Source organism: Lepidothrix coronata, unplaced genomic scaffold (assembly GCF_001604755.1).
Source record: "Lepidothrix coronata isolate B3197 unplaced genomic scaffold, Lepidothrix_coronata-1.0 Scaffold116, whole genome shotgun sequence".
Lineage (NCBI taxonomy): Eukaryota > Metazoa > Chordata > Aves > Passeriformes > Pipridae > Lepidothrix > Lepidothrix coronata.
The window spans coordinates 595,358-619,797 of record NW_016690296.1 but is presented as its reverse complement, the minus strand read 5'-3'; the positions used below and the strand labels follow the sequence as shown (position 1 = coordinate 619,797).

Genomic DNA, 24,440 nt, shown 5'->3' with positions numbered 1-24,440 from the left:
ATTTTGGGCCAGGCCATGGGCTCATTCTGCCATTTTGGGCCAGGCCATGGGCTCAGTCCACCATTTTGTGACAGGTCATGGGTCAGTACACCATTTTGTGACAGGTTATGGGCTCACTACACCATTTTGCGCCAGGCTATGGGCTCAGTCCACCATTTCATGACAGGTCATGGGTCTGTACACCATTTCGTGACAGGCTATGGGCTCACTACGCCATTTTGGGGCAGGCCATGGGTCGGTCTGCCATTTTGGGGCAGGCCATGGGTCGGTCTGCCATTTTGGGGCAGGCCATGGGTCGGTCTGCCATNCTGCCATTTTGCGAGAGGCCATGGGTTCCTCCGCCATTTTGTGATAGGCTGTGGGGGCAGTCTGCCATTTTGCAGCAGGCCATGGGCTCACTCTGCCATTTTAGGACAGACCTCGGGTCACTGCCATTTTGTGACAGGCTATGGGCTCACTCCACCATTTTGTGACAGGCCACAGGTCAGTCCACCATTTTGGGGCAGGCCATGGGCTCACTCCACCATTTTGTGACAGGCCATGGGCTCACTCTGCCATTTTGTGACAGGCCACGGGCTCACTCCACCATTTTGTGACAGGCCGTGGGCTCACTCCGCCATTTTGGGCCAGGCCATGGGCTCAGTCCACCATTTTTTGACAGGTCATGGGTCCGTACACCATTTTGTGACAGGCTATGGGCTCACTACACCATTTTGGGGCAGGCCATGGGTTGGTCTACCATTTTGTGACAGGCCATGGGCTCCCTCTGCCATTTTGGGGCAGGCTATAGGGTTGGCTGCTGCTGTTCCAGTGTGGACCAGAGGCTGACTAAGGCTCAAGGGGATGGGGGTGGAGGAGTGGCAGTCCTATCTATGCAGATCTCTCCCTGTTCCCCCTCACACTTCCCACCTGGTTGTTTCGAGCCACTCAACCATTCCTCTGGTCTCCTACACACATTGACCTCTTATAAAGAACAGCATTCACGGAATAAACTAGGAAAGGACTTGCTGGTGACATTTCTTTTAATTGAAGGAGCTTCAGATTTGGGTGATGACAAAGAATGAGGGTGGTTTCCACAATGCAATTAGACAAAAGAAATATGTCTGAATTCTCTTTAAACTATGGGGAGATACTGAATTCCTCACAGTGGAATTCTTTGGTGCAAACGGGGGTGCTGGATCTACCAGCTTCTGCTCTAAAGGTGGTTCAAGAAATCTCTGAAGAAAGAAAGGAAGAAAACAGCTTTTAGTATGTTTTAAAGGATTTTTTTTTTCAGATAAGGAGACGTATGAGCAAAGGACTGTATCTTCACCAACTATTAATGTACATTATACAGAAGTCCTGAAAAAAATACTTGTTGATTTTCAGTGTGTTCCATTCCTAGACTAACAACAGGTTTGTTTTGTCATCTGGCTTTAAACCCAGTGAATATTCATCAGTCATGTTCAAGTAAAGTGAGTAAAATCTAGTTTGCTTCGTACCACAGACACTATAAAATACATTCTCAGTGTTAGGCCCACTTGTCCAAACAATTTTAGCTCAGAGAAAGACACTGGAACATGCAATGTGCCTGTTGACTACTCACTTAATGAACTGTGCTCTCAGGGCATCAGTAACTCTTCTGTGGCTGCTCTCATTCTTTTATTTTCTCCTTTCCTAGAACAGGCAAAGAATGTGTATTCCCAAGGGGAAAAGAGAGCATGAGATATAATTTAGCAATTAAATTACACAAGCTGCACTTCAGCACCCCATTCCTGTTCAGAGGAGTACTCAGTAATATACTTGATTTCCTTTCTGTGGAACATAAGTCAAGGTCTTGATGAAGTGGAGGATTTGTGTCAAAGTTAGGCCAGTGCGAAAATACAAAGATGTTCTCTTTCCCTGAGTTATGCTTGTTTTCACCTCTGCCAAGCAAGTTGATAACAATAAATATAAATATAGATAACAGCAGGAAAGATATAATTAAGTGCCTGAATTTGAATTAATGTTGCAATCAAGGTATAATCCATGATATGGTTAAAAGTTATTTCATAAATTCCATTTGTTTCAGCTATAATCAGGGCAGTGTTGCTGAAGTTTAACTTGTGACTGAAGTAACAGAATTGATTAATGGCTGTTATTATGAATTTCCATAGCAAGGGGAGAACAGGGTCCTGAAATGTCATACTAACATTGCCCAAAAGATACTTTTTTTTAATTCCTTATAAACATCTGAGTCTCAGTAAAAGTCAAGTATTTAATCACCTGAAATTAGTGCAGGCTGTGATGTCTGTTGTTGTTCTCTAGATTTGCTTAAAAAGATCACTTTTCAGCATTATGTGGCAAGGGCATGTTTATTCCTCCTTTAAATGTGGTTTTGCTTCCACTCGTTAAGCCTCCGCAGCTCAGAACTGCAGCAGGAGGAAGAGGGACTTGATGAGTGGGAATGGGTCTTTATTATTGGTATATAGAGGGCATTTTGGAAAAGGACATCACTAGGATCAGAGAATCCAGCACATCTGGAGAGGTTTGCCAAAGTCTAATGCATTAGACTAATTAATTCCTTTCAGAAAACCAAGATGTATTTGTATTTTTTAAGATGGCTGGAGAAGGAGAGGAAATGTGGCCCTGTGAGAAGATGAAGAGTACCAAGCTGTGACTGCCGACATACTTTGAATGAAGAAATTGCAAGTTGCTTAAAAGGAACATTTTGGGAAAGTGAACTGTATGTCATTAAAGAAGTATTTCATCTATCATCATCTGATTTTCTTCTTACAAAACCCAACCTTCAAAGCTCTGAATATTGGCAAAACTTGAAGGTCAAGGGCGTAACTAGTAATTTCTTACCTCTGGGCAACACTTTTAAAAGTCTTTCTCTGTGACAGCCTACCTTATTGATAGTAATTGGTTCCAGTTTTATTTGGGTTTTCTTTAGCAGATTCCATTGCATTTTGTCACTCTGGATGGAGGGAATACAGTTAGTGCTGATAAAGAGCATATCGGAGCTTTTGGGTCAGTGCAGTTTATCTTTAGCAAATCATTTGGGCTCTCGAGCGATCCCTAAGCAATCTCTTAGCCAGAGCCTTTTCTAATACACTTAAATAATTGATCTCCTATTACTATGTGGCTATGGAGTGGAGGATTTGAAAGAAATCCACAAAGAAGGATTTGCAAAAGTACAGAGAGAGCACAGAGCCCTGGCCTTCGGCCCTGATGACTTCAGCAACTCACAACCTTTTGTCTTTAGACGTGATTTCTTTGAGATTTTCACTGCCACTAGATATTTTATTTTTCTTTTCTCTTTGCAAGTAAAAAGGCTACATGATTAATTCTGCTTTCAACATCAGATGTGAAAGCCTGCTTAGGAACCCCCTGCGTGAAATGGCAGCAGAGAAGAACAAGAAGTGCCTGGTTTGTGTCAGGAGGAACAGGCTGTGCTGTTTCCAGTGCTCTCCTCAGCCTCCCACAGCCACAGAGTCCTTAACAGCAGTCATTAAACTTCCTAACGTGTGAGTATGCCAAGAGCCCATGTTTATCCCAGCTAATGAGCAGGCTGAGATGAAGTGGTGCCCTTTGTGGTTCCTGTCCTTCTCTCCCATCGCTCTCTTACTCCCACGCACTGACTGAACTGATGGGATGCTTGTACTGAAATCAGTGGAAGATTCTCAGCAGGCTGACATCTTACTGACATCTTTTTCCTTCCGTGCCAGCAGAGACCAGCATGAGGCCTTGTACTGGGAGATAGTCCTCGAAGTCCAACTAAAATCTTTTTCCTCTTAGTCATGGTCGTTCCTCAGAGCCACACAGGTAACATTTCCTACAGCATAATCCTAAATTCAGCTGAATTCATAAGAAGATAATAACAGTTTACGTTGCCCTGTTTACGCAGTAGCCTTGTGACATACACAGTGTCTTGCTAAAGACACAGGATTCAGGTTGCCATTTCCTATCTTTGTCTTTAATTCCCACTTCATTACTCAGACCCAGTAAATTCTATTTAACTAGGAGGTAACTGTTTCTTGAACTAACATGAAGAAAAACATGAAAAAAAGTTGTGATTTACATCAGTAAAACGTTAAGAATCTATTACTTCCCATTGAAAATCTCTTGCAGTTGTTAATATCTGAGTTAATACTGAGTTAATATGCCTTCTTTCTAATTAGATTTTTTGTCTGACTACAGATTCCAGCCTTATGTTATTTTTATCCCCAAGACAAAGAGTCCTTTGGCACCTGGTGTTTTCCTCTTATGATTGTACATCTGTATCCCAACATTTCAGTTTTTTTAGAAGCTGAACATATTGGCTTCATGGAATCTAATCATTGTATGGCACTTTCTCTGGTTCCCAAATACAAGTTGAGGCTTTTTTTGCCCACCTTCTCCAGGTTTTCGGTAGACTGTGAAAAATGCGGACATCAAAAGTGAATAAAATATTCCAATATTGGTGTCACTCAAACCATATAGAGGAATATTCCCTTCTGAGGAGAAAGGAGCACTCCTCAGACTCTGCCCTGTGGGCTGCACTGAGCCTAGAGCATCCCCTGCTGCTCCGGGCTTGGGATGGCACTCCCAGGCAGGGAACTGCCTGTGCAGTTTGTGTTTATTTTTGTTGGTCCATGTCAGGCAATCTTTTACTCCTTAGGTGTTGTTTATTCTTAAAAAAAACTCGAAAAACCTCAAGTTTGAAACTGTCCCAGAAAAAGTTTTTGATGTTTTCTCGCAGCATTTCTATTCTTTGTCTCAACTCCTACAGTCATTTTCTAAAAGTCCCAGCGCTAAACATGAGATGAAAATCTAGACAAGAGAAAGGACACAGAATAAACTCTCTTACTATATTTTATATCCCAAAATATACTAATACCAGCCATGCCTATAATGTCCAATTCAAGGAAAACACGGATGTCCTTCTCTATGGAGTAAATTTTCAAGTCACTTTTTCTTATTTCCCAATCCCAGAGAGTAGGCTCTGTTTAATTCCCACTTATTTAAATCAGAGATATTGCATTTATTCGGATATAGCCCTCAGGGTCTCTTGCATAACTGAAGTGTTTTAGTGGTTGCATTTCCCAACAGAACATGTTGAAGATCTTGTAGGTGAGTAATCGGTGCCATAAAATAGCTGCTCCCTTTCCATGGCTGGGGACAAATCCTCATTCTGAGTGCAATGTGCTGGTCTATCACTGGTGAATGAGGAAATTCACTCCATCTGTCTTCTGATTCCAGAATTATTCAGTCTGTAATTACCTCCTGATATGATTTCTCCCAAGATCATTTATTTCATGCCTTTTTTTTTTCACCAAGTACCTTCAGAAAATATGAACAGAAGCAGAGTTGCTCTGCAAGGGAGGCAGTACTGCTGGAAGCATTAACAGCTTTAATGAGGAAAGCAGGGCAGGTTTGAGGGTTCGTAGTTGCTGCTCTGCACAGGTCCAGGTGAGATGTACGCTGGCTTAAATGGGCATTTGGAGAATTACTAAGGTAGGTGTGACAGCAGTGAACCAAAATTGTTCATTATGGGGAGGGTAGGTGGAAGGAAAACCAGTTTAGATGTGATGTTACCAACACTTTTCCTTTATTCCCAGAAAAAAAAGACCTGTCAGTGACTCTCTTCCGCATTGTCTCCTGAGATAGAAGACTTCCCAAGGTATGAAGGTGTGTTTCCAGTGCTGTCACTGAGATTTGTCCATACAATACTGCAACTGGTTCCTTAGTTCACCTTGAAGAAACAAAGAAAAACAACCTCTTTGTTGTCTATCCAATGCCCTCCACTTACCCACCACAACATCTCAGCGATATCTTCAATATCTACCCCCCATTATCACCACATTAGGTTCCTCCCAATTCACCCAGCCCTCAGTCTTTCATTCTCCCCTGGAGTTTTATAAGTCTTGTTCGTTTTTCTCCTCACTTGCAGTTGTAATTTCTTCTCACTGAAAGCAGCAGTGCTGGTTTTTAAGTGGTGTGGATATTCCCTGATCCATAATGCACGATAAACAGGTTACCCCGTGCAACTGGATGGAAGATTAAATCCATGCTTTTGTTAGCAAGTTGAAGCACAGGCTTTAGCTAAATTATCCCTTTGCCTGACCATCTGTTTCCAGCGGAAATGAATCTTTGGCTTTAATTATAAATCTCTTATGAATATTATTTTTCTTTTCTAACCCAATCTGCCCTTTTGGAGATGAGTTGAACTCTCCCTGTGCTGTCTGAAGCGTGGATGGGATCACCAGCATGGCTGATACAGTGATTCATTTTTTTAATTAGCCTTCCTGTGAACAATTTCAAATCTATTTATGCACTTGCTGCAAGTTGAAGCAAAAATCTGTGTTAGCAAACTGTGTTTATAAATTTGCTACAGATACCATGTTATGAAGCAGTCTAAGTACAAACATGTTAAACCATATGGAAAATCCACCCCAATCTTGCTAAATTGTTCCAATGTTTAATTACCCAGATCATTAGAAATGTGCACCCTCTTTCAAATTGTTTTTTTCAATTCCAATTTCCCGGTCTAGCCCTCTGATCATCTTATAATTCTTTATGTTCCCCATGAAGGTGTGTGTAGATTGAAACCAAACACAAAAACCTCCTACTCCAGGTGCTGTTCTCCAACAAAGAATTACTCATCCCAGTAAGGATTTGTCATTAAGATGCCTTGTAGTTTATTAATTTTTTCCAAAGAAAGGGTGAGGTCATTCTTTTTATTTTAAATTAAAGGGGGGGGCGGTGGGGAGGAGGGCACAGAGAGCTCTGGGTTGGGGTATCAGGGGAATTCTCAGTATTCTGGAGCTCTTCTCTTTTACATAGTAAGGACTGGGAAGGGAGTACTTGTATCTTCTGTGGTACTGGGCAGCAACTCCTTTTTGTGACCAAGAAAGAAAAGAAAAACACACCGAGTTACGCTTCCTGGAACCTTTTCCAGCTCCTCTGGAGAACTTGGCCCTTGCTAGTCAGCAAGAAGACCTTGAGCAAGAGAAGAATCTCCTCCTGCCAAGCTTTCTTCCCCAGCAGAGGCCAACTTGTAGTAACGCGGTGTGGAGATGAGTCAGTGCAAAATGGACTTGGTAAACACTTTTACCCTCCTTCTCCAGAGACAGCTGCACTTATTGCTTCATCCAAGAACCACTGAGGGGGGGAGGGATTGAACACTCCTCACTGGAATCCTGGGGTATGTGCTGGTCTTCTCCTCGTAACTTTTACCCCTGCGAGTTTCAGTTCCCATCCCTCCTCCTCAGCTCTTCATCGGCTCCTCATCGATTTAGCTCCTTCTCTTCAAAGGATTTCCAGTTTAGAACTGTGCCAGACTGCCTTTTGATCTTCTTGAAGGTGTTTTCTCTCCGGAATGACCAGAGTAACTTTGATCAAAATACAGTTTATTGCAATGTTTTCATAACCCATGGCTTCGTTTGAGTCACCATCGCTGGAGGGATTTAAAAGACATGTAGATGTGGCACTTGGTGGCCTTGGCAGTGCCAGGGAAACGGTTGGAAACAGGGAAACGGATGATCTTAGAGGGCTTTTCCACCCTGAATGATTCTATAATTCTACAAAACTCTCTAAATCCCAAATCCTGCCATCGTAGCACTTGCTGCCACTGTTAAATCAGCCCGTGGGTTTTCTTCCTGTATGATTTCCCTCCACCAAGGGCTTGTACAGAAAGTGTATCTACACCAAATGTTTCATACAGCTTTCAAAGGAGTCCTGAGAAGGTTTAGCTGTTACTTTATGGAATGAGAGAGGGAATATTTTCACGCTCAGCCCTTCTCCCCCCATTTCTGTACTAAGTTCAGTGAGTGAAAATTATTCACTGTGATTTATTCTCATTGCCTCCCAAGCTGCGTTCTTCCCTGAAAAGTACAATATATCTTTTCATGTTCTCCGTGAATGCTGTGGCTGTTTCTCATGTTTAGCAGCAGCTCCTGTGAAGAACAGGCACCTGAGGAGCATGAGAGAAAAGCTGGGATTGTATCTGGAACGAGCTCTCTGCAGCTCTGGGAGAATAACAACCAGCTCTTGGAGTAAGGGACAATGCTCTGAGGATTGTTCAGCTGGACCTAAAAGTTTTTGGGCTGTGAAATGTAGAATTAGAGAAAATGTGGGATTAGAGAAGCATGGAAGATAGCTACAGAGTTCCCTGCAAATGAAGACTCTGGCTTTATATACTTGGCCTCTGGGAAAAAATACAGGCAGAATTGGCTTGTAAAGCAGAAAACGTGTTGGTTCTTCATCCAGTTTTGAAACAAAAAACCCCCAGACAACAAAAGCATTCATTTGGGTTTTCACACCAGCAGATGACTGTCTAAAACATGTATTCTCAATCACTGTCTATGTGTGTATTTAGTACAAAACCATGTTTATGCAACCAAAGATAAGCCAAGAGACTTGTGTTATCATGTGATGTTAGCAAACTTACTCTCACAGGAAGACAAATAGTTTATTAAGCATCCTGACCCTGGAATTTGAGCACCTCTACTTTTCCATCCATAAATCCTAAATCGACGGCTTCTAGGTGTTGATGGCTCGCCTGAGGCCCTCTCTACATACCATCCTTAGGAAAGGAAGCTTGGGATATCTGTTTCAGGTTCCAGCTGCTGTGCTTGGGGATGTGAGAAGCGTGCTCAGGCTCATTAAATCTGCAGGACTTGGAAGCTGTGCCCGTGGTGACACCACAGACAACATTCCAGTGAGACCCAAGCGCTGGAACTCTTTGGCATCGAGCACAGCCCATGTGAGAGCTCAGGAGCAGTTCCAGAGCTGACTCCAACGCGTCTCCTTGTTTTTCAGCTGCTGACATAGAGGTGGTTTTTTAAAAAAAGTCCAAAATGAAACAGATGTCCTTGGGGAAGCTGGAGATGGAAATATTTCTCGTGTGAGCCATCGCACACACACGGACTGGAGGCTGCTTTGGGAGGTTTCTGCAGAGACCAGCGAACTTTCCCGCAGGTCGTGGGGAGCAGAGCTTTTTCCTGCCTGGAATTTGGTGGAATTCCACTTCAAGCACTCACAACACAGTGCTTGAGGTGGAATTCTTAAGCACCCAGAGGATAAAATCCTACAGGAATATATTTCCCCAGGCTAAGAGAGGACAGTACTTTTTGAAAACATGGATAAGCCAGCTATGCTGCTGTGCCATTTCAGTTGTTTCCAACTACAGGCAGAGATCCAGAGACATCCTGGATCCGAAAGATCCACTCTGGATTCCAAAAGAAGGAATCTTTCCCTTTAAGCCTGCTCATTTCTTCAGTTTAACACAGCCAACCTGAAATACTCTGTTTCTTTTAAACTCTGGTTGCTTTTGAATTGCTTTCATCTAGAGTGTGAAATTCCAAGTCCCTGTGAAAAAGCTGCCTTAGGAATATTCTTGGCGATGCTGCAAGCAGAAAGTACAGGAAACCTCCCAAGAGAGGTTGTTCCAGCAACACTGCCATCCACGTTTCACAGCTGCAGGGACATCCAGAGCAAATCCAAACACCAGCTTTTCCCTTCAACAGAGCCTTTGCTGAGGTACAACTGCCCGGGATCCATCCCTGGAAGTGTGCAAGGCCAGGCTGGACGGGGCTTGGAGCAACCTGGGACACTGGATTATCCTTCCAGAGAAATAAAGGAGGGTGTGCTGGCATAATTCCTCTTCAGTTTGGTTTTAATATCAGTTTTCCTTCAAGTTTGCAGCACAACTAACATTTTTTAAGTCCGTCCTTTCAGAATTATTTTGCTTTTAGGCAGTAGAGGTGTTATTTATTTATTGGTATTACTGAATTTTCTCATTGATAGATATTTTTTCCTAATCCTGGCAACTGTAATAACCATGTAACCCTGACCTTAATATTTAACCCACTGAGGCTGATTTAGGTAAAACTATCAGAGAGGTCTTGTACAGGTTAAAAAAATACCTGTATAGCAGTGTGACTGTGGATGTGTGTGCACAGTGAGCTGTGTCAGCAAATAATTTATCAGTAATTCTTATGCAGAAGTCTGACTTACTATTTTCTAACACATAATATTGGAATTATTTGGATTTCACGAGGCAAATTTAAGGAGTGAGTAAAGCTTCTGTGAAAATGCAGAGATTTGGCTCAATAAATTAGAATGCTTTACTGCTAGCCAGAAAACTGCAGTAAAAAAATGCACCAGGCCGGTGGATTTATTGTAAGTGAAGTGTAATCTCTAAGTAAGAATGAGTGTTGATGGGGAGTGATGAGATGCAAAGTCTGACTGGCACAGGGGTCAGGAATTAAAAGTTGGCCTCAGCATTAAGAATAAATCACATATAGAAATATAATTTCGGCACAGTTCTGTTCCAGCTTTTGAGGATACAACACCAACTCCCAAAAGGCATCCTGGAGCCTGTTGTTATTTTGGGATGCCTCAGCCCCAGCTGGATTCAGATAGAAGTTAACCAACAGCATTTAATTACAGCTACGTCAAAGGCTTGTGTCAAACAGTGTAGGTAAGTCAAAAAGGAGTAAAAGTCAACTAATAGGCTTCTGAGACAACTTTCCCAAATATATTAAACCTAAGGAAATATCTAAATGCATTCTTGAGGTATTTCACGAATAACAGAGATCCTTTTCTTGCAACAAATGACTTTAAACCAGAAAATAATAATCATGTAGAAGGGCAAAGCGTTAACAAATACTTGATTACACTAAATACTCCCCTTTAAAAATTTTCCTGATTGTCCTGACCTTTTCTTTTCCTCACTTAGCTGATCTGCATGTTATGAGTTACTAGTTGAATTGGGTGTAAAAACAATTAAAAAACAACTCCCAAGTCTTTCAGGATGACTAAAGTAAAACCAGATGACAGTTAGAAGATAGCTCTGCACTGGTATTCATTATCCTGGAAATAATATATAGCAAGCTATAGGAGAAAACACTGAAAAGGAGTACACATTTTTTCAAGTTGTTATATTATCTTGCTTGTGAAGTGTCAGTGAAGTATGAAAATCAGTTAAATGATTAGACAGAGATTTAATTTACTAAATACATTCAAGATAGAAGAGACTTGATAACCTTTTCTGCTCCCAGAGTGGATATAGCATCACAAAGAAGGAACATATGCTTTCATCTTTTGCTAAGGTATTACTTTTTTTTCCTTTTCCCCTTGTTTTTCTTTTGGGATGTAAAATAAATAGTCCATACAGAAAATAGAAAGTTATTGTGTAAGGACTGAAGACCTTAAATCATATAAGTGGAAGGAGTAAAGAGAATTCAGGTTCCAAGTGGAAGCAGCACCTTAGTGCAGCTAAAGCCCCCCAGCCTGGCAGGATTTGGCATTATGGAGTGCAATAGCCAAGGGAAGGAGTTGGAAGAGGCTAAAGTTGCCCAGGATTTGCACCCACAATGTGTGGTAAGTGTATTCTTATATCATTTTCATGTATTGCATATAGTCAAGTGTTTTTTCCTGGGAAGCTGTGGGAGTTGTAAGCTGGGAGTGGTGATGTGTTCCTCATCCTTAGGAAGTGAAATGCTTGGAGAAAGTTGGCCTGTCCAGTCTAAACACAGGGAAATGTCCAGGCAGGTGAGATGCAGAGGCACTCAGCAGGTTGTAAACTCTGATTCTGCTTTACTAAACCGTGACAAGACTTCTGTTTAATATCTGCACGTGCTCAAAGTGCAGCTTTCCATCTTTGAAAGATTCCACTCCACTTCCCTCCAGCAATCCCTCAGCACTCCCTGGCAGCAGGCTCTTCCTGCTGGCTTAGAAAACCATTTTACCTCCTACAAACACGAACACCTTTGGGATAAACAGAGCCACCAATAAGTTCTGCAGTGGGTACAACCTGGTCACACAGATGCTGAAAACACTTACCTACAAAAACTTGCAAAATCTCCACTGTTGCTCAGAAAGTATCAGCACAGACTGGTGAAACTACAGGTTTTTTTAATAACTTGGCTGGAATGGCTGTAATGACTCTCAGCATGCAATAATATTTTCCCCTTGGAGTTTGGAGAGTAAGAGTTAAGAGAGCTCAAATCCTGTATTATTCTGGGCAGCTGCAAAGGAAAGTATTTTGTATTTGGTCGAGAGGAATTGCTGGAGTGTGTGTTTTAAATTGAAAGTGCTCACTAAACTGAAGTGGTCTAAATTGGAACTGTGGTAGTTTTTCACGAGCTTTAGTAGTTCCTTTGGTTTGATCAAGGAGAGGGGAAATTAGGACTAACAAAGAAAAGTGTAACACACACACACAGTTTACTGTCTTTGTACTCTTGTAGGAAAGTGGTTATTGTACATTTTATCCATAAAAAGCGAGTCAAGCCCTTGTTTAATTCCTGTGGTGATCCGAATATTGCGACTGCAACTATTTCTATCAAATTTCAGTGGAACAGATTTTGAGTTTATGTGAACTGTCAGGGGGTTCTTAGGCTTTCTGGGATTCATTGTATTGGTGACTGAGTGGTAGAAGCCTAAAGATAAAGGGAATTTTCACATGTGGCAATAGAGACAATGTTGAAAAATACTTACAGTCAAGAATAAAAAGATATTATATAATATCAAGAATGTAAGAAACTTGCTGACTTTATAGAAAGGGAGGGAGAATGAATATACAAGTGGTGGCTTAAATGCTCTTTTATTGCTTTGATTTCTCAGTTTCAGCAGCTGGTATGGCTGTTAGAATCCTTCTATTATTTTCATTGAAAGAAAAGGAAGAGGAGGATATCTGGGGAAAAATAATAAAAGAAAAAAACAAATTGAAGCTGTAGGGAAAGTAATTTTTCTTTCTAAGTACAGCAATTCAAATGGCTCATAAATGGGGTCAAATAAAGATAAATGCAAAGAACCCCACCAAATGCAATGTGTGCTTGTTGTTCTGTGATTTTATGGTTTAATCTCACTGTCTTTTCCTGGGAAGTGCCCCATATGCCGTGGTTATTCCTAGTGACAGCTGTCATTTGGTGGTGGTTCCTCCAGAATGGCTTCAGGCAGTCACATAACCAAGCCTGCTCTCCTGCTATTCCCAGCTCTTCCTTGTTCCCTTGTGCCTTTTCCTTTAGGTCAGAACTTCCCTCTGTGCCCAGCAGATCCCTGTGTCAGATAGGGAAGGGCCACAGCCCCGTTATCTTCATCTACCCACCCTGCCTCCAGCAGAGGGAAAAAGATAATGCTTAATGTTTTTTTCATGGCCCATCATAAATCTGTCACTTTGAAAAATATGGAGAAGGAGCTAAATTAATTACTGTCTTATTGATTCCCCTTGGCCTGATTCATTAGAGGATCCCATCCCTGCATAAACCTCCCCCCCGAAATACTGCTCTGGGTAAAACCTGGCAGAGAAATTGCATCGCCTCCACCAAAGGACTCATTCATATTTCATTGTTTTAAGTGGTTTCCTCTGTAAATATTTCATAGATGATGTATATAGATGAATATCGAAGCAGAAAACTTAAAGAAGCCTTGACTGCAAACTCTCGGGGTTCCTGATAAACTTTTTTAGTCAGAAAAGGACTAACAGCTCACTCCTAGCACAGGCTGATTGGGTTTTTATAACATCTGTCCCAATACTTGCCATTAACAAACTGCATTAATTAGCAAAAGCTTGCACACAAGACCTGCACACAGGTCTTATTATTCACATCAACATCTGTTGTTTGAATCAAAACTGAACTTGTGTTTCAGGATGTAGAACAGAGGAGGTGTCCATTAATTTTTTTCCACGCTTCTAATACTTGACAGCAAAACCCTTGAGTGGCTATTTATTTGTTTATTATAATGACTGTTCCTTTACACTTCAGCTGGTTCAAACAGACCCATGTACCCCAAGCTTTTTATTTCCAGAGAGGATGGAGATGGCTACAACATAAGTAAAGCCATAGTAGCTCATGGAGTAGTGACCCAGGAAGTCTGGTGTGGTAATTGATAGCAAACCTAAACATTAGACTTGTAATCGTGCAGGGGCCATCAAAATTAATTGTACTTGAGCACAAACTGTTGAAAAGCTAAATCTCTTCAGGGAAGGATTTGTGGAAGTGCAGTATTCCTCAGGGAACCATGCAAATCTGCATTGCAATAGCCTGTTTCCTGAGGTTTCCTCAGGGATCCCGGGGAATTTATAGGAAGGCTGTATTTTTTTTGTAGTCACACCGCCTTTACCAGCTGCACCAAATTCTTCCTTGGATGACTACATTCCACAAAAGCAATTACAGAAAGTGCTGGGGTTCTTATTTTCATTTCTTTTAGTTGTGCTACAGAGACAATTTCTCTCTAAGAAGGAGCACATGCCATGGTGGAGAGGAGCCTGCACATTTATCGTTTACACTGAGGGTATTTGGAAAATGCTATTATGTTTTCAGGACGTTTGGAAAACCCTGTGTTGGGTGGGACTGGATACCCAAGGCCACGCAGACCAGAGATTTAATTCCTACTCTTTATCTCTTCTAGTGTTGCTGCCTGGGAATTCACTCTCCATCAATACAGAATAAAAAAAAAAAAAAGCTCTTTTCTTTTAAAGCAACAGCACATAAAGAAAGCAAAACCTGACCTCATTTGTTGGTAGCAGCGCCGAGATGAACTGCGGCTCTGACCTATTTCTCCAGAGTTACAATTATCTGCTGTAATGGTACCATTTTACTTCTTAAATCCTTGGATTATTGTAATTTGAGATTTACAGAAGTTATTCTCTCTCTGGTTACAGGTCTTGATCCTTCAGGGGCACGGCAGTGTGGAGGGAGAATGAATGTACGTGAGGGAGCAAAGACAAAGCATGGGATCAAGCCATAAGGAATTGGTAATTTTTTGGCTAATATTTTTATAAATATGTATAATTTAATAAGTTATCCATGTCATCTGTGTAGTTTTGCTTATTTTCATGTATATATAGAACATATATTTATTTATATATTTTTTAGTATATATAAAAAGCCCATACTTCTATATCCATATGTGTCCCTACATGGAGTGATCTAAACCAAGGTCACGTGGTGAGGGATCTGGGTTTTGTTCAGTTGTCTGGCAGAGACATGCTCAGCCTCTCTGTGCACCACGGGAATGATAAATATAAAAGACCTGAAGAAATCAAGTTCTTAGATATTCAGAACCAAACCCCTTGGCGACAGAAGTTGACAGAGCTGCCTTTAAATCAATTTAATACTTGCTTAAATCAGTGGAAGGGAAGTGAATTACGCTGCGTGAGGATCTGGTGTTTGTAATCTGATTTCATTTTTTATTTATTAGCAGTATCCAACCTCACAGAACAAACTTTTTTTTTCCCCCCTGAGTTTTATGTTGGCCTGCACCACCAAAATGAACAGAAGATATGTTCCTATGTTTTCCTCAAGTAAAATTTCAGTCTTCAGAACATATCATTCATTCAGTGGGTTCAGTGGCTGTGGTTGCACTTGATGATGATCCTGGAGGTCTTTTCCAGCTTTAGTGGTTCCATGATTCTGTGATTTTTGTTGTAGAAGTGTTCACAGCAACACCATGCTGGTAACAAACACTGAGTCCTGCCAACCCAGACAGGCAGAAATCGTGAGCTCTGGGTTCGCACCAAGCACAGCATCAGCTCTAAAACGTGAGTTTTCAGGGGAGAAAAAAAACAACAAACCAAACCAACAGCACTGACTCATATCTTTTTATTTACCCTCTGCTTTCTAGCACATATTAAGCTTTGCCCCAGCCCATAAACACTGACAAAACACTTAACACCACGAATCTGCCTCAGTTCTATGCCAAATGCTATATACTTCATTCCCCACTGTCACCAAGACTGGTGCCCAGACCATTCAGGCCATGCATTTCACATCAGCTGGACTCATTTTCTTCAATCCTATTTCTGCATGCCTTCAGTTTAATGGGAAATCATTCCCTTTTTGGTCACAGATCTACTCTGTAATAAACTGGTTGTTCAGGGCTGCCTTCCATCCCTGTCAGGGAGATGCCATGAGCACCACCCACGGAATACACGGGTTTTAAAGAGCAAAAGCTGAGGAGGCTGAGGTCAAGCAAGGACAAGTAAACTCCGACTGGAATTGCTCTTAGTGAGGGGCCTCGTTTGGTTTTGGACTCCTGTGCGAAGTCATTAAGTTTTGCTGTGGGGGGAACGGGGCTGGATGAGGCTTTGAGGAAAACATTTATGGCTCCATCCCCAGAGGGCAGACACGCAGGCTCAGCATCTGCCAGCCTCGGATAGGGATGCAGTGGGAGCACTGGGGCTTGGAGCAGCATTAGGAGCAGCTTTGGCCGAGGCAAATGACAAATTTGCTGCTCTTACTTCAGTTACTTAAACAAATTTTAAATCTTTTCCATCAAGGGAGCAAAGGAGGCACTTCGATTCCAGTAGCGGGAGGTTTTGGAACAGAAGCAGACAGAAGATATTGCCGTGGTTGGGCTAAAAGTGAGACAGAACATCTTCCTTACTCCTGAGGGATGTACATTGGGAACGGGCAAAAGGTGGGTGCATCCAAATCACCAGAAGGTTTTGCTATAAAATGAGAACATACAGCATAAAATCTCCAGCACTAACTAAATATAAGAGTAAACCAAACATTTTCCTCGTTCTCCCAACAAAACAACTCAGCAAATGCATCGGCAAAGGCAGGTGAATAATCGAGTCAGTCTTGGTTCTCAGCTCTCCAGGGAATTTCAGGTACTCTTGGAATCTTGTGGCTCATGGCATGGCAATAACGTGAAGTTCTTAGATTGGGCTTTTTTTAGGGTTTTCTTCTTCTTTTTGTCTATGTACAAATTTTTTTTGTGATAGCAAGATGCATACGTCAAGATGTCATCCAGTGTGTAATCAGCTATATACTGGTTATGGTTTTATTATCATAATCAGTTACTTTGCCTCCCTGTAAAATATATAATTAGGTTCAAGGTCAAGAAAATTTATAAATGTCCAATATTTAACAATTACTTAATATGCATTCAATTAAAATTGAGTCTCAACAGAGATCTTGGTTAAAGACTGAAAACTGTGAAGCGGTTTAGAAGGATTTCACAATGGGTGAGAATCACCAGCCATGCAATAATCTAATATAGCCAGACTAAACTGTTGTGTCCTTCTAGATAGTTGCAATATAAGTAATAATTGCCTCTTACACGATGGAATGTTTAATATTAATTAATGTTTCTAGATTTTACATCAGGTTCTGGGCTATGAAGTGTGTCCCATAGGCATTTTTCCAGCTGTTTATCTCCACTTTGCTACTGTTGCTACTGTAGCAACAGTAACTCCTTGCTAAGAAAAACACAAACACATTTGTTACAATGTAGCTTAATTGTGGCTTTTTTTTTGTTTGGGGTTTTTTTGTTATTAAAACCTAGAGTAACTGACTAATTGTGTTGTTACATCACTACATCTAAAAAAAAAAAACAAAAACAGATGAACTTTATAAAGTACTAACTAGTTTGTCAATTTTGAATCAGATTTCAAAGTACGACATTTTGACCAAAATAGGGAAAAAAATTGCAATTAACTATAGAACTGGTCAGATTTTAAATGCTGATTAAAACCAAATATGTTTAAAATCTGTGTCCAGCTCTCCCCTCTCCTCACTTTCCCCCTGCTAGCTCAAATGGTAGTCTGGGAAGAAGTGGAGGTAAAATTTCTCCTCACCATCTGTTGTCTGACGTTTGAAAAGAAGTCCTTGTTTGACCAGTAACGAGAGAATTAGCAACGTTTGGGCCATAAATCATTGCCCTCAAATTTACAAAGCTGGTATGTTTTTACAGGCAAAACTGATAATGCCCTATGTGGAAACAGCCACATCTCCCAATAAACAGAGCCTCATCCCAGCATTAAAATGCCAAACAGATGGAGGAGCCTTTCCTGGGAATATGCATAGGGAAAAAAATGGCTGAGAAGTATGGGGTAAGAAAACTCTGCCAAGCTCAACAGGGCCACAGAAAGCGTTAATGACTCAAGGATTATCTTTTCCAAAACTAGCTGAAGGACACAGCTAGGAAGAAAGATGTTCTCCTGGCACAAACACCCATCAGGAAATAGCATATACCAACATGGGATTATCCCCCAAAAGATGAAATAGGAAAGGATTTCCTATCCTGATTACATGAACCTTCTGAGGACCAACGTTAGACAAAATATCCCAGAGCTGACTTGACAACTTCACAGGATAAGGGAAAAAATAAAAAGCAGACCCAGATGTTCCGTGTTCCAGACGACTTCATATTAATGAATCATCTGCATTATATAAGCAAAGGACAGGGGAAAAGGACCATGTGGAGGTCACCCAAGGGCTGCTGTTGTACTGGGCACTGAGAAAACATGGAATATGGGATGCCCCCAGCCTCCCAAGAGTTCAAGCTCTGAGTAGAAGTTGGGTGGGGAACCACTACCTTGTGTTGATCCAACGCTGGCTATAGGGAATTGTGGTGCTGTGATACAGGAGATGATGATGGGTGGATGGATGGGCAAATGAAGAGATATATACTCCTTTCATTTTTTTTTTGGCAGAAATAGAGAAGGTAGATCTCGCTGACTGCAGCAGATTGGGCTTTCAACAAATGTAAACAGCACTTGGGTAAGAAAGCTGTGAATAATTTTGGTGCCTGTGTCTGCATTCCGTGTCGTTTGCCCACAGGAGATGATTAAACGCCTCAACACTGGCATGTCTGGAGGTTACATGTGGAAGCCTGCAAAGGTCCCCTCCAAATTCCCACTTCCCACAAGCCTAAGGCACATAGGGGTGCATCTTGGTGTTCTTGCCTGCTCTGCTGTGGGGGTACAAACACACCTTCTGGGATTGTCAGATGAGCAGATCACTGGTTGTCAGCACCTTATAGAGAGACTTCCCCAGGGAAGGAACGTTTGCCTTACACAGACCACAGGAATTGCTGTGTGTGTGTGGGAGTGAACCATGGCCATGAGAAGTGACTGTGCCTTTCTGTTACTGAACAGGAGATACACTCTGTACCCCACTGGAGTGAAAATGGAAGGTGTTTCTCCTCCAGGCATCCAAAGGGAACATTCTGCCTTAGCTGTGGCTCTCCTCTTTCCACCCTTCCTATGGATTTTTATTTGCTTGCTCATGGGGGGACAGCAATAGTTAAGAAAAGCCTAATTGAGGCAAGATTAATGCAGTTCCTCTGAGAGTAAGGGAGAGATTTATTCTCTCCCTCCCTTCCACAGATGTCTTGTTTGGGACTCAACCTTGCCTCACATATGTACCTTTATTCATTTACTTCCTTCTGGTCCTCTGGGAGAAGCCTCTCTCCTGGAATTTATTGCCTTGGCCACCTTGTTTCTGTCCCCATTAATAGTAAGACATATTGAATGCCCATATATTTGTCTTATTCTCAGATGTGAGAGAAAGGGATTTATCTATGCCGAAAAATATGTACATTTGGCTTGGGACAGCCAGGAGTTACCGTAAAGAAAACCTTGAAACTGGAGCCCCTGAGCTGGCAAGAAATGGAAAGCTTTGAAAGAGTGGGACCCAGCAGAGCTGCTGAAATAAAGCATCAGGTTCCAAAGGAATGGGCAGCCTTGGGATCCTTCTGGGTGAATTTCTTTCTCTCTCACCTTGGGCTGACAACAGACATTAGCAAGTGATGGAGGAAGGAAATACTTATTTTAAATACCTGGTTGGTGAAAGGCTGTGAGAGGAGATGAGGAGAACATAGAAGCCCAAGTTAATTTGTGTGTGATTGACTCAGGCAAGGAGCTTGGGCCAAGCCCTGCGTGGGCTGTGTTCCTGCTGACCTTGTCTTTGAGACTGGCAGATCAGAGGGTTCCTTCACAGCTCCTTCTGCAAAGGACAGCTTTGAAGGTCACCTCACAGCATCACTGCGATATTTTACCCAGAAAAGGAGTGTCTTTACCCATTGCCAGGCTCAAAAACCTGCCATTGGCATTAGTAAGCTCAAAACAGGCCCTGGGCCTTTTTCCCAGACAGCTGCATTTACCAAAATTTTCTATACTTCTCTATCCTCAAAATGTCATTTTCAATTTTGCTTTTCAGCTGCTGTCCTTTGCTCTCTGCTGTACAACCTGCCCTTGGCATCTCACGACTTCACATCTGGAAAAGTGCTTCTGGGGAGGTGGGAGTGATGCTCCTGGTCCTGCTTCCCAAGCTGGTCCGAAACTGCCACGCCCAGCACAGGAAGCAAAGGTACTTTTTAAAAACTCTCAGTATTTCAGCTCTCCTTCCGTATTCATATTTTCATGCCCTTTGTTTCTCTTTCTTTAAGTGCAAGTTTTCATTTGTATTCGCTGCTCTCACCTTTTCCTCCTGTTCCATGGCTCAGCCCATGCCTGGGAATGAAGGGAATGCTGTTGAACAGAGCAAGGAAATGAAAACAGCAATATTTATCTTGCTTTATTGTGACTTTCATTTCCTTCACAGCCAGGCTGCTTTTCCAGCCTGCAGTTTTCTTTTTTTTAGCCCAAGCTTGTGGTTTTGGGGGCATCTACTCCAAGTATTTTTATTAAGTCCTCAATTGTCACTTTCTTCAGTTTAATTCTGTTTTCTCTCACACCTCGTGTTGCTTAAAATTGATTTTGGCTTGTGAAAAACCATCTCTTAAACACCAACTAAAATATACTGTTATTCAGGGTTGGAAATGGCTTCTTGAGTTTGGGGACTGTTCTGTAATTTGCAGAAATCCTGAGGCTGTTGCAGCAGAGGAGGCCTGAGCCTGCCATCAAACTACAGGTAGGTACTTACTCCTGCTCTTAGTGCTCAAGGATGTTCTTGTTGAAGAAACTCATGGTGGATTCCTCTTGGTGCATCAGTTTGTAGAGCTCTGTTCCAGACACTGAGTGTCCAGTTTGTTGTCATCATGGTTACCTGCATTTTTTATATTTACTGATATTACTTCTCTTCTACCTACTTGATTCTGACTCCAAGCAGTGATTTAACAGTTAATTTATTAAGAAAAAACCCAAACAAACCAACCCCCAAAACTCCACCAGAAGCAAGTGCTGGTAGCTAAAATGGATTCATGCTACCTTATAAAAAATTCTAATTGTTTTTATTTATCCCCTGCAATAGATTTAAATTACGTCTTCCCTTTTCCTTAGCAGCTCCTTGTTTTTTTTCCTGTCATCTTGACTGCTCAATGATTTTGCTCTCCCTGTCCTGTTTCAGCTTTTCCCTTCTGTGCTGGTTTAAGGGTCTCCTGAACAGTGTGCCCTTGGCTCAACACCAGGTGAGAACTATCCAAGATAGTTTTTAAAGCTTTTTACACATCCAGTGGGGCACTCATGGCTTTTCTCTTTCCCTGTGGGGCAGGGAGGAAAATGGGATGGTAATTTAGGAGTCATTTCTGAACCAATGATATTCCTTTTAAATAAGAAAACTCTGCTGCTGCAAGGAATTAACGATTGTTTTCAGCTCATGAATAGTCAGTAGTATTTGAAAATTATTTCCACTGATCCATCTCCAAATGAAAAAGGGCCATTTCTTCTCTCAATCGGAGATCAATGCAGGGAATTTATCCTAATCTTCCTAAACCATCCAGCCTCCCAGACTAATAGTCACAATCAGGCAGCTGGCAGGTCACAAACACCAGCCCTGGGGGGGGGGGTTGGGACTGTGAGTAAGCAATTTTACAGCAATTTTACTGCAAGACAGGTCACCAAGAGACATTTTAACCTCGGCAATTATTTTTCTCAATGTCAATGACATCATGAAAGGAGCCAGAAACTTATTTCTTTGGACAATTATAAGCAGAGATTGCTCTTGACCTTGATATTTATGGGGTCCCAACCATCCTGCAGCAAGAGGTTATATGAGTCTCCAGAGCAAACCTGCCAAAAGTTCGGAAAAGTTCCAAAATAGCAATAATCCATGATTTCATTGTGCATGGCTAATTGTTTTTCCTGAAAGGAAAGCTCATGTTTGGCAGGTTCCTTTGTTAACAACGAGATAGCAAAGGTTGTAAATCCCTGCACAGCAATTACTGCACAATCAGACTTGGTAACTCATATATATCTCCCCTGGAAATACAGTAATGCGCTGCTAAAGTCAGGAAAAAATGGGATTTGGGGCCATGCTATTTCATTCTGAATTGTACAGAGAAACTTGAGTCTGTTTTCAAGAAATGATTAGTTAGGAAATGCATCAGTATGATATATATGCTATATGTACACAGTGCAGTGGTCTACTAGTTCACTGATGGAAAAACACTATGTAGATTGTGGCTTTTTAAACAAAATGGGGACAGAAACACAGCTGTTCCCCACAGAAACAATTTATTTCTATCACTCTTTATAAATGAAAGGAGAACACAGGTAAGAGGAAAAATGTTGATGAATCAAGAATCTGGTGTACTCTACTCATGCCTGAGTCCAAACTTTCTCTTCTCTCATGGAGAGGGAGGGAGTCTCCTCTCTTGGACCAAATCCCTGTTGAATTTTGGCTGTCTCTAGTTGAGTGTGTGAGCATCACTTGGAAACAGCTACTTGGAGATAGGCTTGGCTTTGCCTTATTCAGATGATGGTTACATGGGATTTGTGGTGCCAGAATTTATCAGAGTAGATATAAATATATTGTTGTATTTTAAGCAGAAATAGAGAAGGGCTGGTGAGATATCCCCCTCCACCCCAAACAATAATTCTAGAGAGATGTGGACATGTAATTATAAATAATATGTAGAGTTTGCCTTTGCCATATTTGAGAAAGAGAAAATCCAATCTGAACAGCTGCCAGGGGATGGAACAGCGTGCTCTGAACAGCTCTGAACAGCCATTCAAGGGTGACAGGGAAAAGGAAAACCTGTCTTCCGAGCAGAGACTGAAACCAAAGACTGAGAGAGGATGCAACTGCTCTCTGAACACAGAAATGGCATTAACAGCATTTGGGGACAGGCATAATGGAAATTAAAGGGCAGCACTGGAGCAGAACAAATGGCTCCATGCTGAAAATGGAGATGCGTGGGCTGGCTATTAAGGGACGTTTTCTAACTGATAATGTTGTATTGGCTTGGAGCAGAATTTTAATCTGATTAGCAGAGGAAGATGAGAGGTGAATCCCGCCCGTATATATGGCCCAGAAGCATCCTTCTGGTCCTATATGTTCAATTCCTTCATGCCTGGAGCAAAGACAAGGCCCACAGGCAGGCTGACCTGCAGAGGAGTCAGGGAAGAAAAACTGGAAAGAATACCAAGGAGCTTCTAAATTCCTTGCCGAGGTTTCCTGTTGCCTCAAATGTTGTAATCCCCTTTGCAATTTCACAGATTCAACCCACTCTGTTCTTATGGGTCTGATTGAAAAGAAGTGAACCAGCAAATACTCAGTTAGGCAAGCGTATTTCTAAATGAATTAAAGGTGGGACAATGAGCAAAGACATTTTCTGTGATCCAGGATATCTCCTACAGGAGCCCTTTCATTCCCTACTGCTGTCTTTCTAAATGACCTCTTCAGTTTTAATGATCACTGGGTAGTTTCAAGTCAGCAGTTAATCCCAGGCAGGACTGGGCTTGGACTCCCCTAAAACACCACCTTTCTCAGTGATGAACTCCTTACCTGCTGGCAGCATTTAAATCCCCTGCTCACAGTTATTGCAGCCAGAGAGATCAATACATCACCGTGCCCATCAGTATGAAAACTGGGAGGTAACTTCTACCTTGAATCTCCCTGGTTCCCTGTTATTCCGTTCACTTAACCTAAATTTTCAACTTGATGAAGATTTCAGCTGACAGGCATTATTTATAACGCCCATAACTTCAACTGTGGCATTTGCTTATAACTAATTTATATAAAAGCATATGCTTTCCTTTTATAGAGACACGGGAGATAATTCCATTACCAGTGGTTCAGTTATTAAACACATTCATCCACCTTAAAAAAAAAAAAAGTCTGAAAGGCAAAGCAAATGTGCTGGGAAAAATATTAGGGGCTGATGTTCAACCCCACCTGTTAAGAAGGACACACTGTGGGAAAGTGTCTTGACCAAAGGCTTCTCCCTCTTGTTATTATCATGTGTCTTTTTGACACTGAAAACTTGTAATTTTTCTATGAGCTTTCCAAAATGGGCATAATTGGTAAAGCCAGTGCATTACTGGTACCTGATGGTCTGAATCTTTCTTTTTTGCTTTGAAAAGAAATAAGTAAACCTTGATAATCACTGCAGGGAGGGCAGAGAGCTACACAGAACTACTTTGCTTTAATCACCTAGAAAATACCTTTTCCTCATTCAAGGTCATATAGATCCTATTTTTCAGCTGAGATTGGAAGGTGATGAAAAGAAACGATACAACCACAGCCCTGTCTGCACATCCTGAAATAAAGAAGAAATCTTATATCATGGATAGATACATAACCCTTCTTCTGCAGGTGATGGGTGGGACTGTGCATAAGCTACTTGCAGAGATGCTAAATGCAGATGAGGGCACTATTTTAACACTTGGGAAGCGGCTTTCTGAACCCTTTGGCAGGGCTGCTGAACTCAACACAAAGCTTTTATCTCTCTCAATCACTCAGGGCAGATTAATCCTTCACTTCTGTAGGTTTGTCAGATGAAAAGCAGCTTGGATGGTTTGATTTTTTTTTTTTTTTTTT

At 41.7% G+C, this 24,440-nt stretch overlaps 1 long non-coding RNA gene across 1 annotated transcript; it reads left to right on the top strand.

Moving 5' to 3' along the window:
* The first annotated feature begins 369 nt into the window (after window positions 1–369).
* On the top strand, window positions 370–5,704 carry LOC108502288. Its single transcript, XR_001876427.1, has 6 exons — window positions 370–483; window positions 1,277–1,454; window positions 2,579–2,704; window positions 3,327–3,488; window positions 3,693–3,786; window positions 5,281–5,704. It is a non-coding gene; the product is annotated as an uncharacterized LOC108502288 (long non-coding RNA).
* Window positions 5,705–24,440: the final 18,736 nt, after the last annotated feature.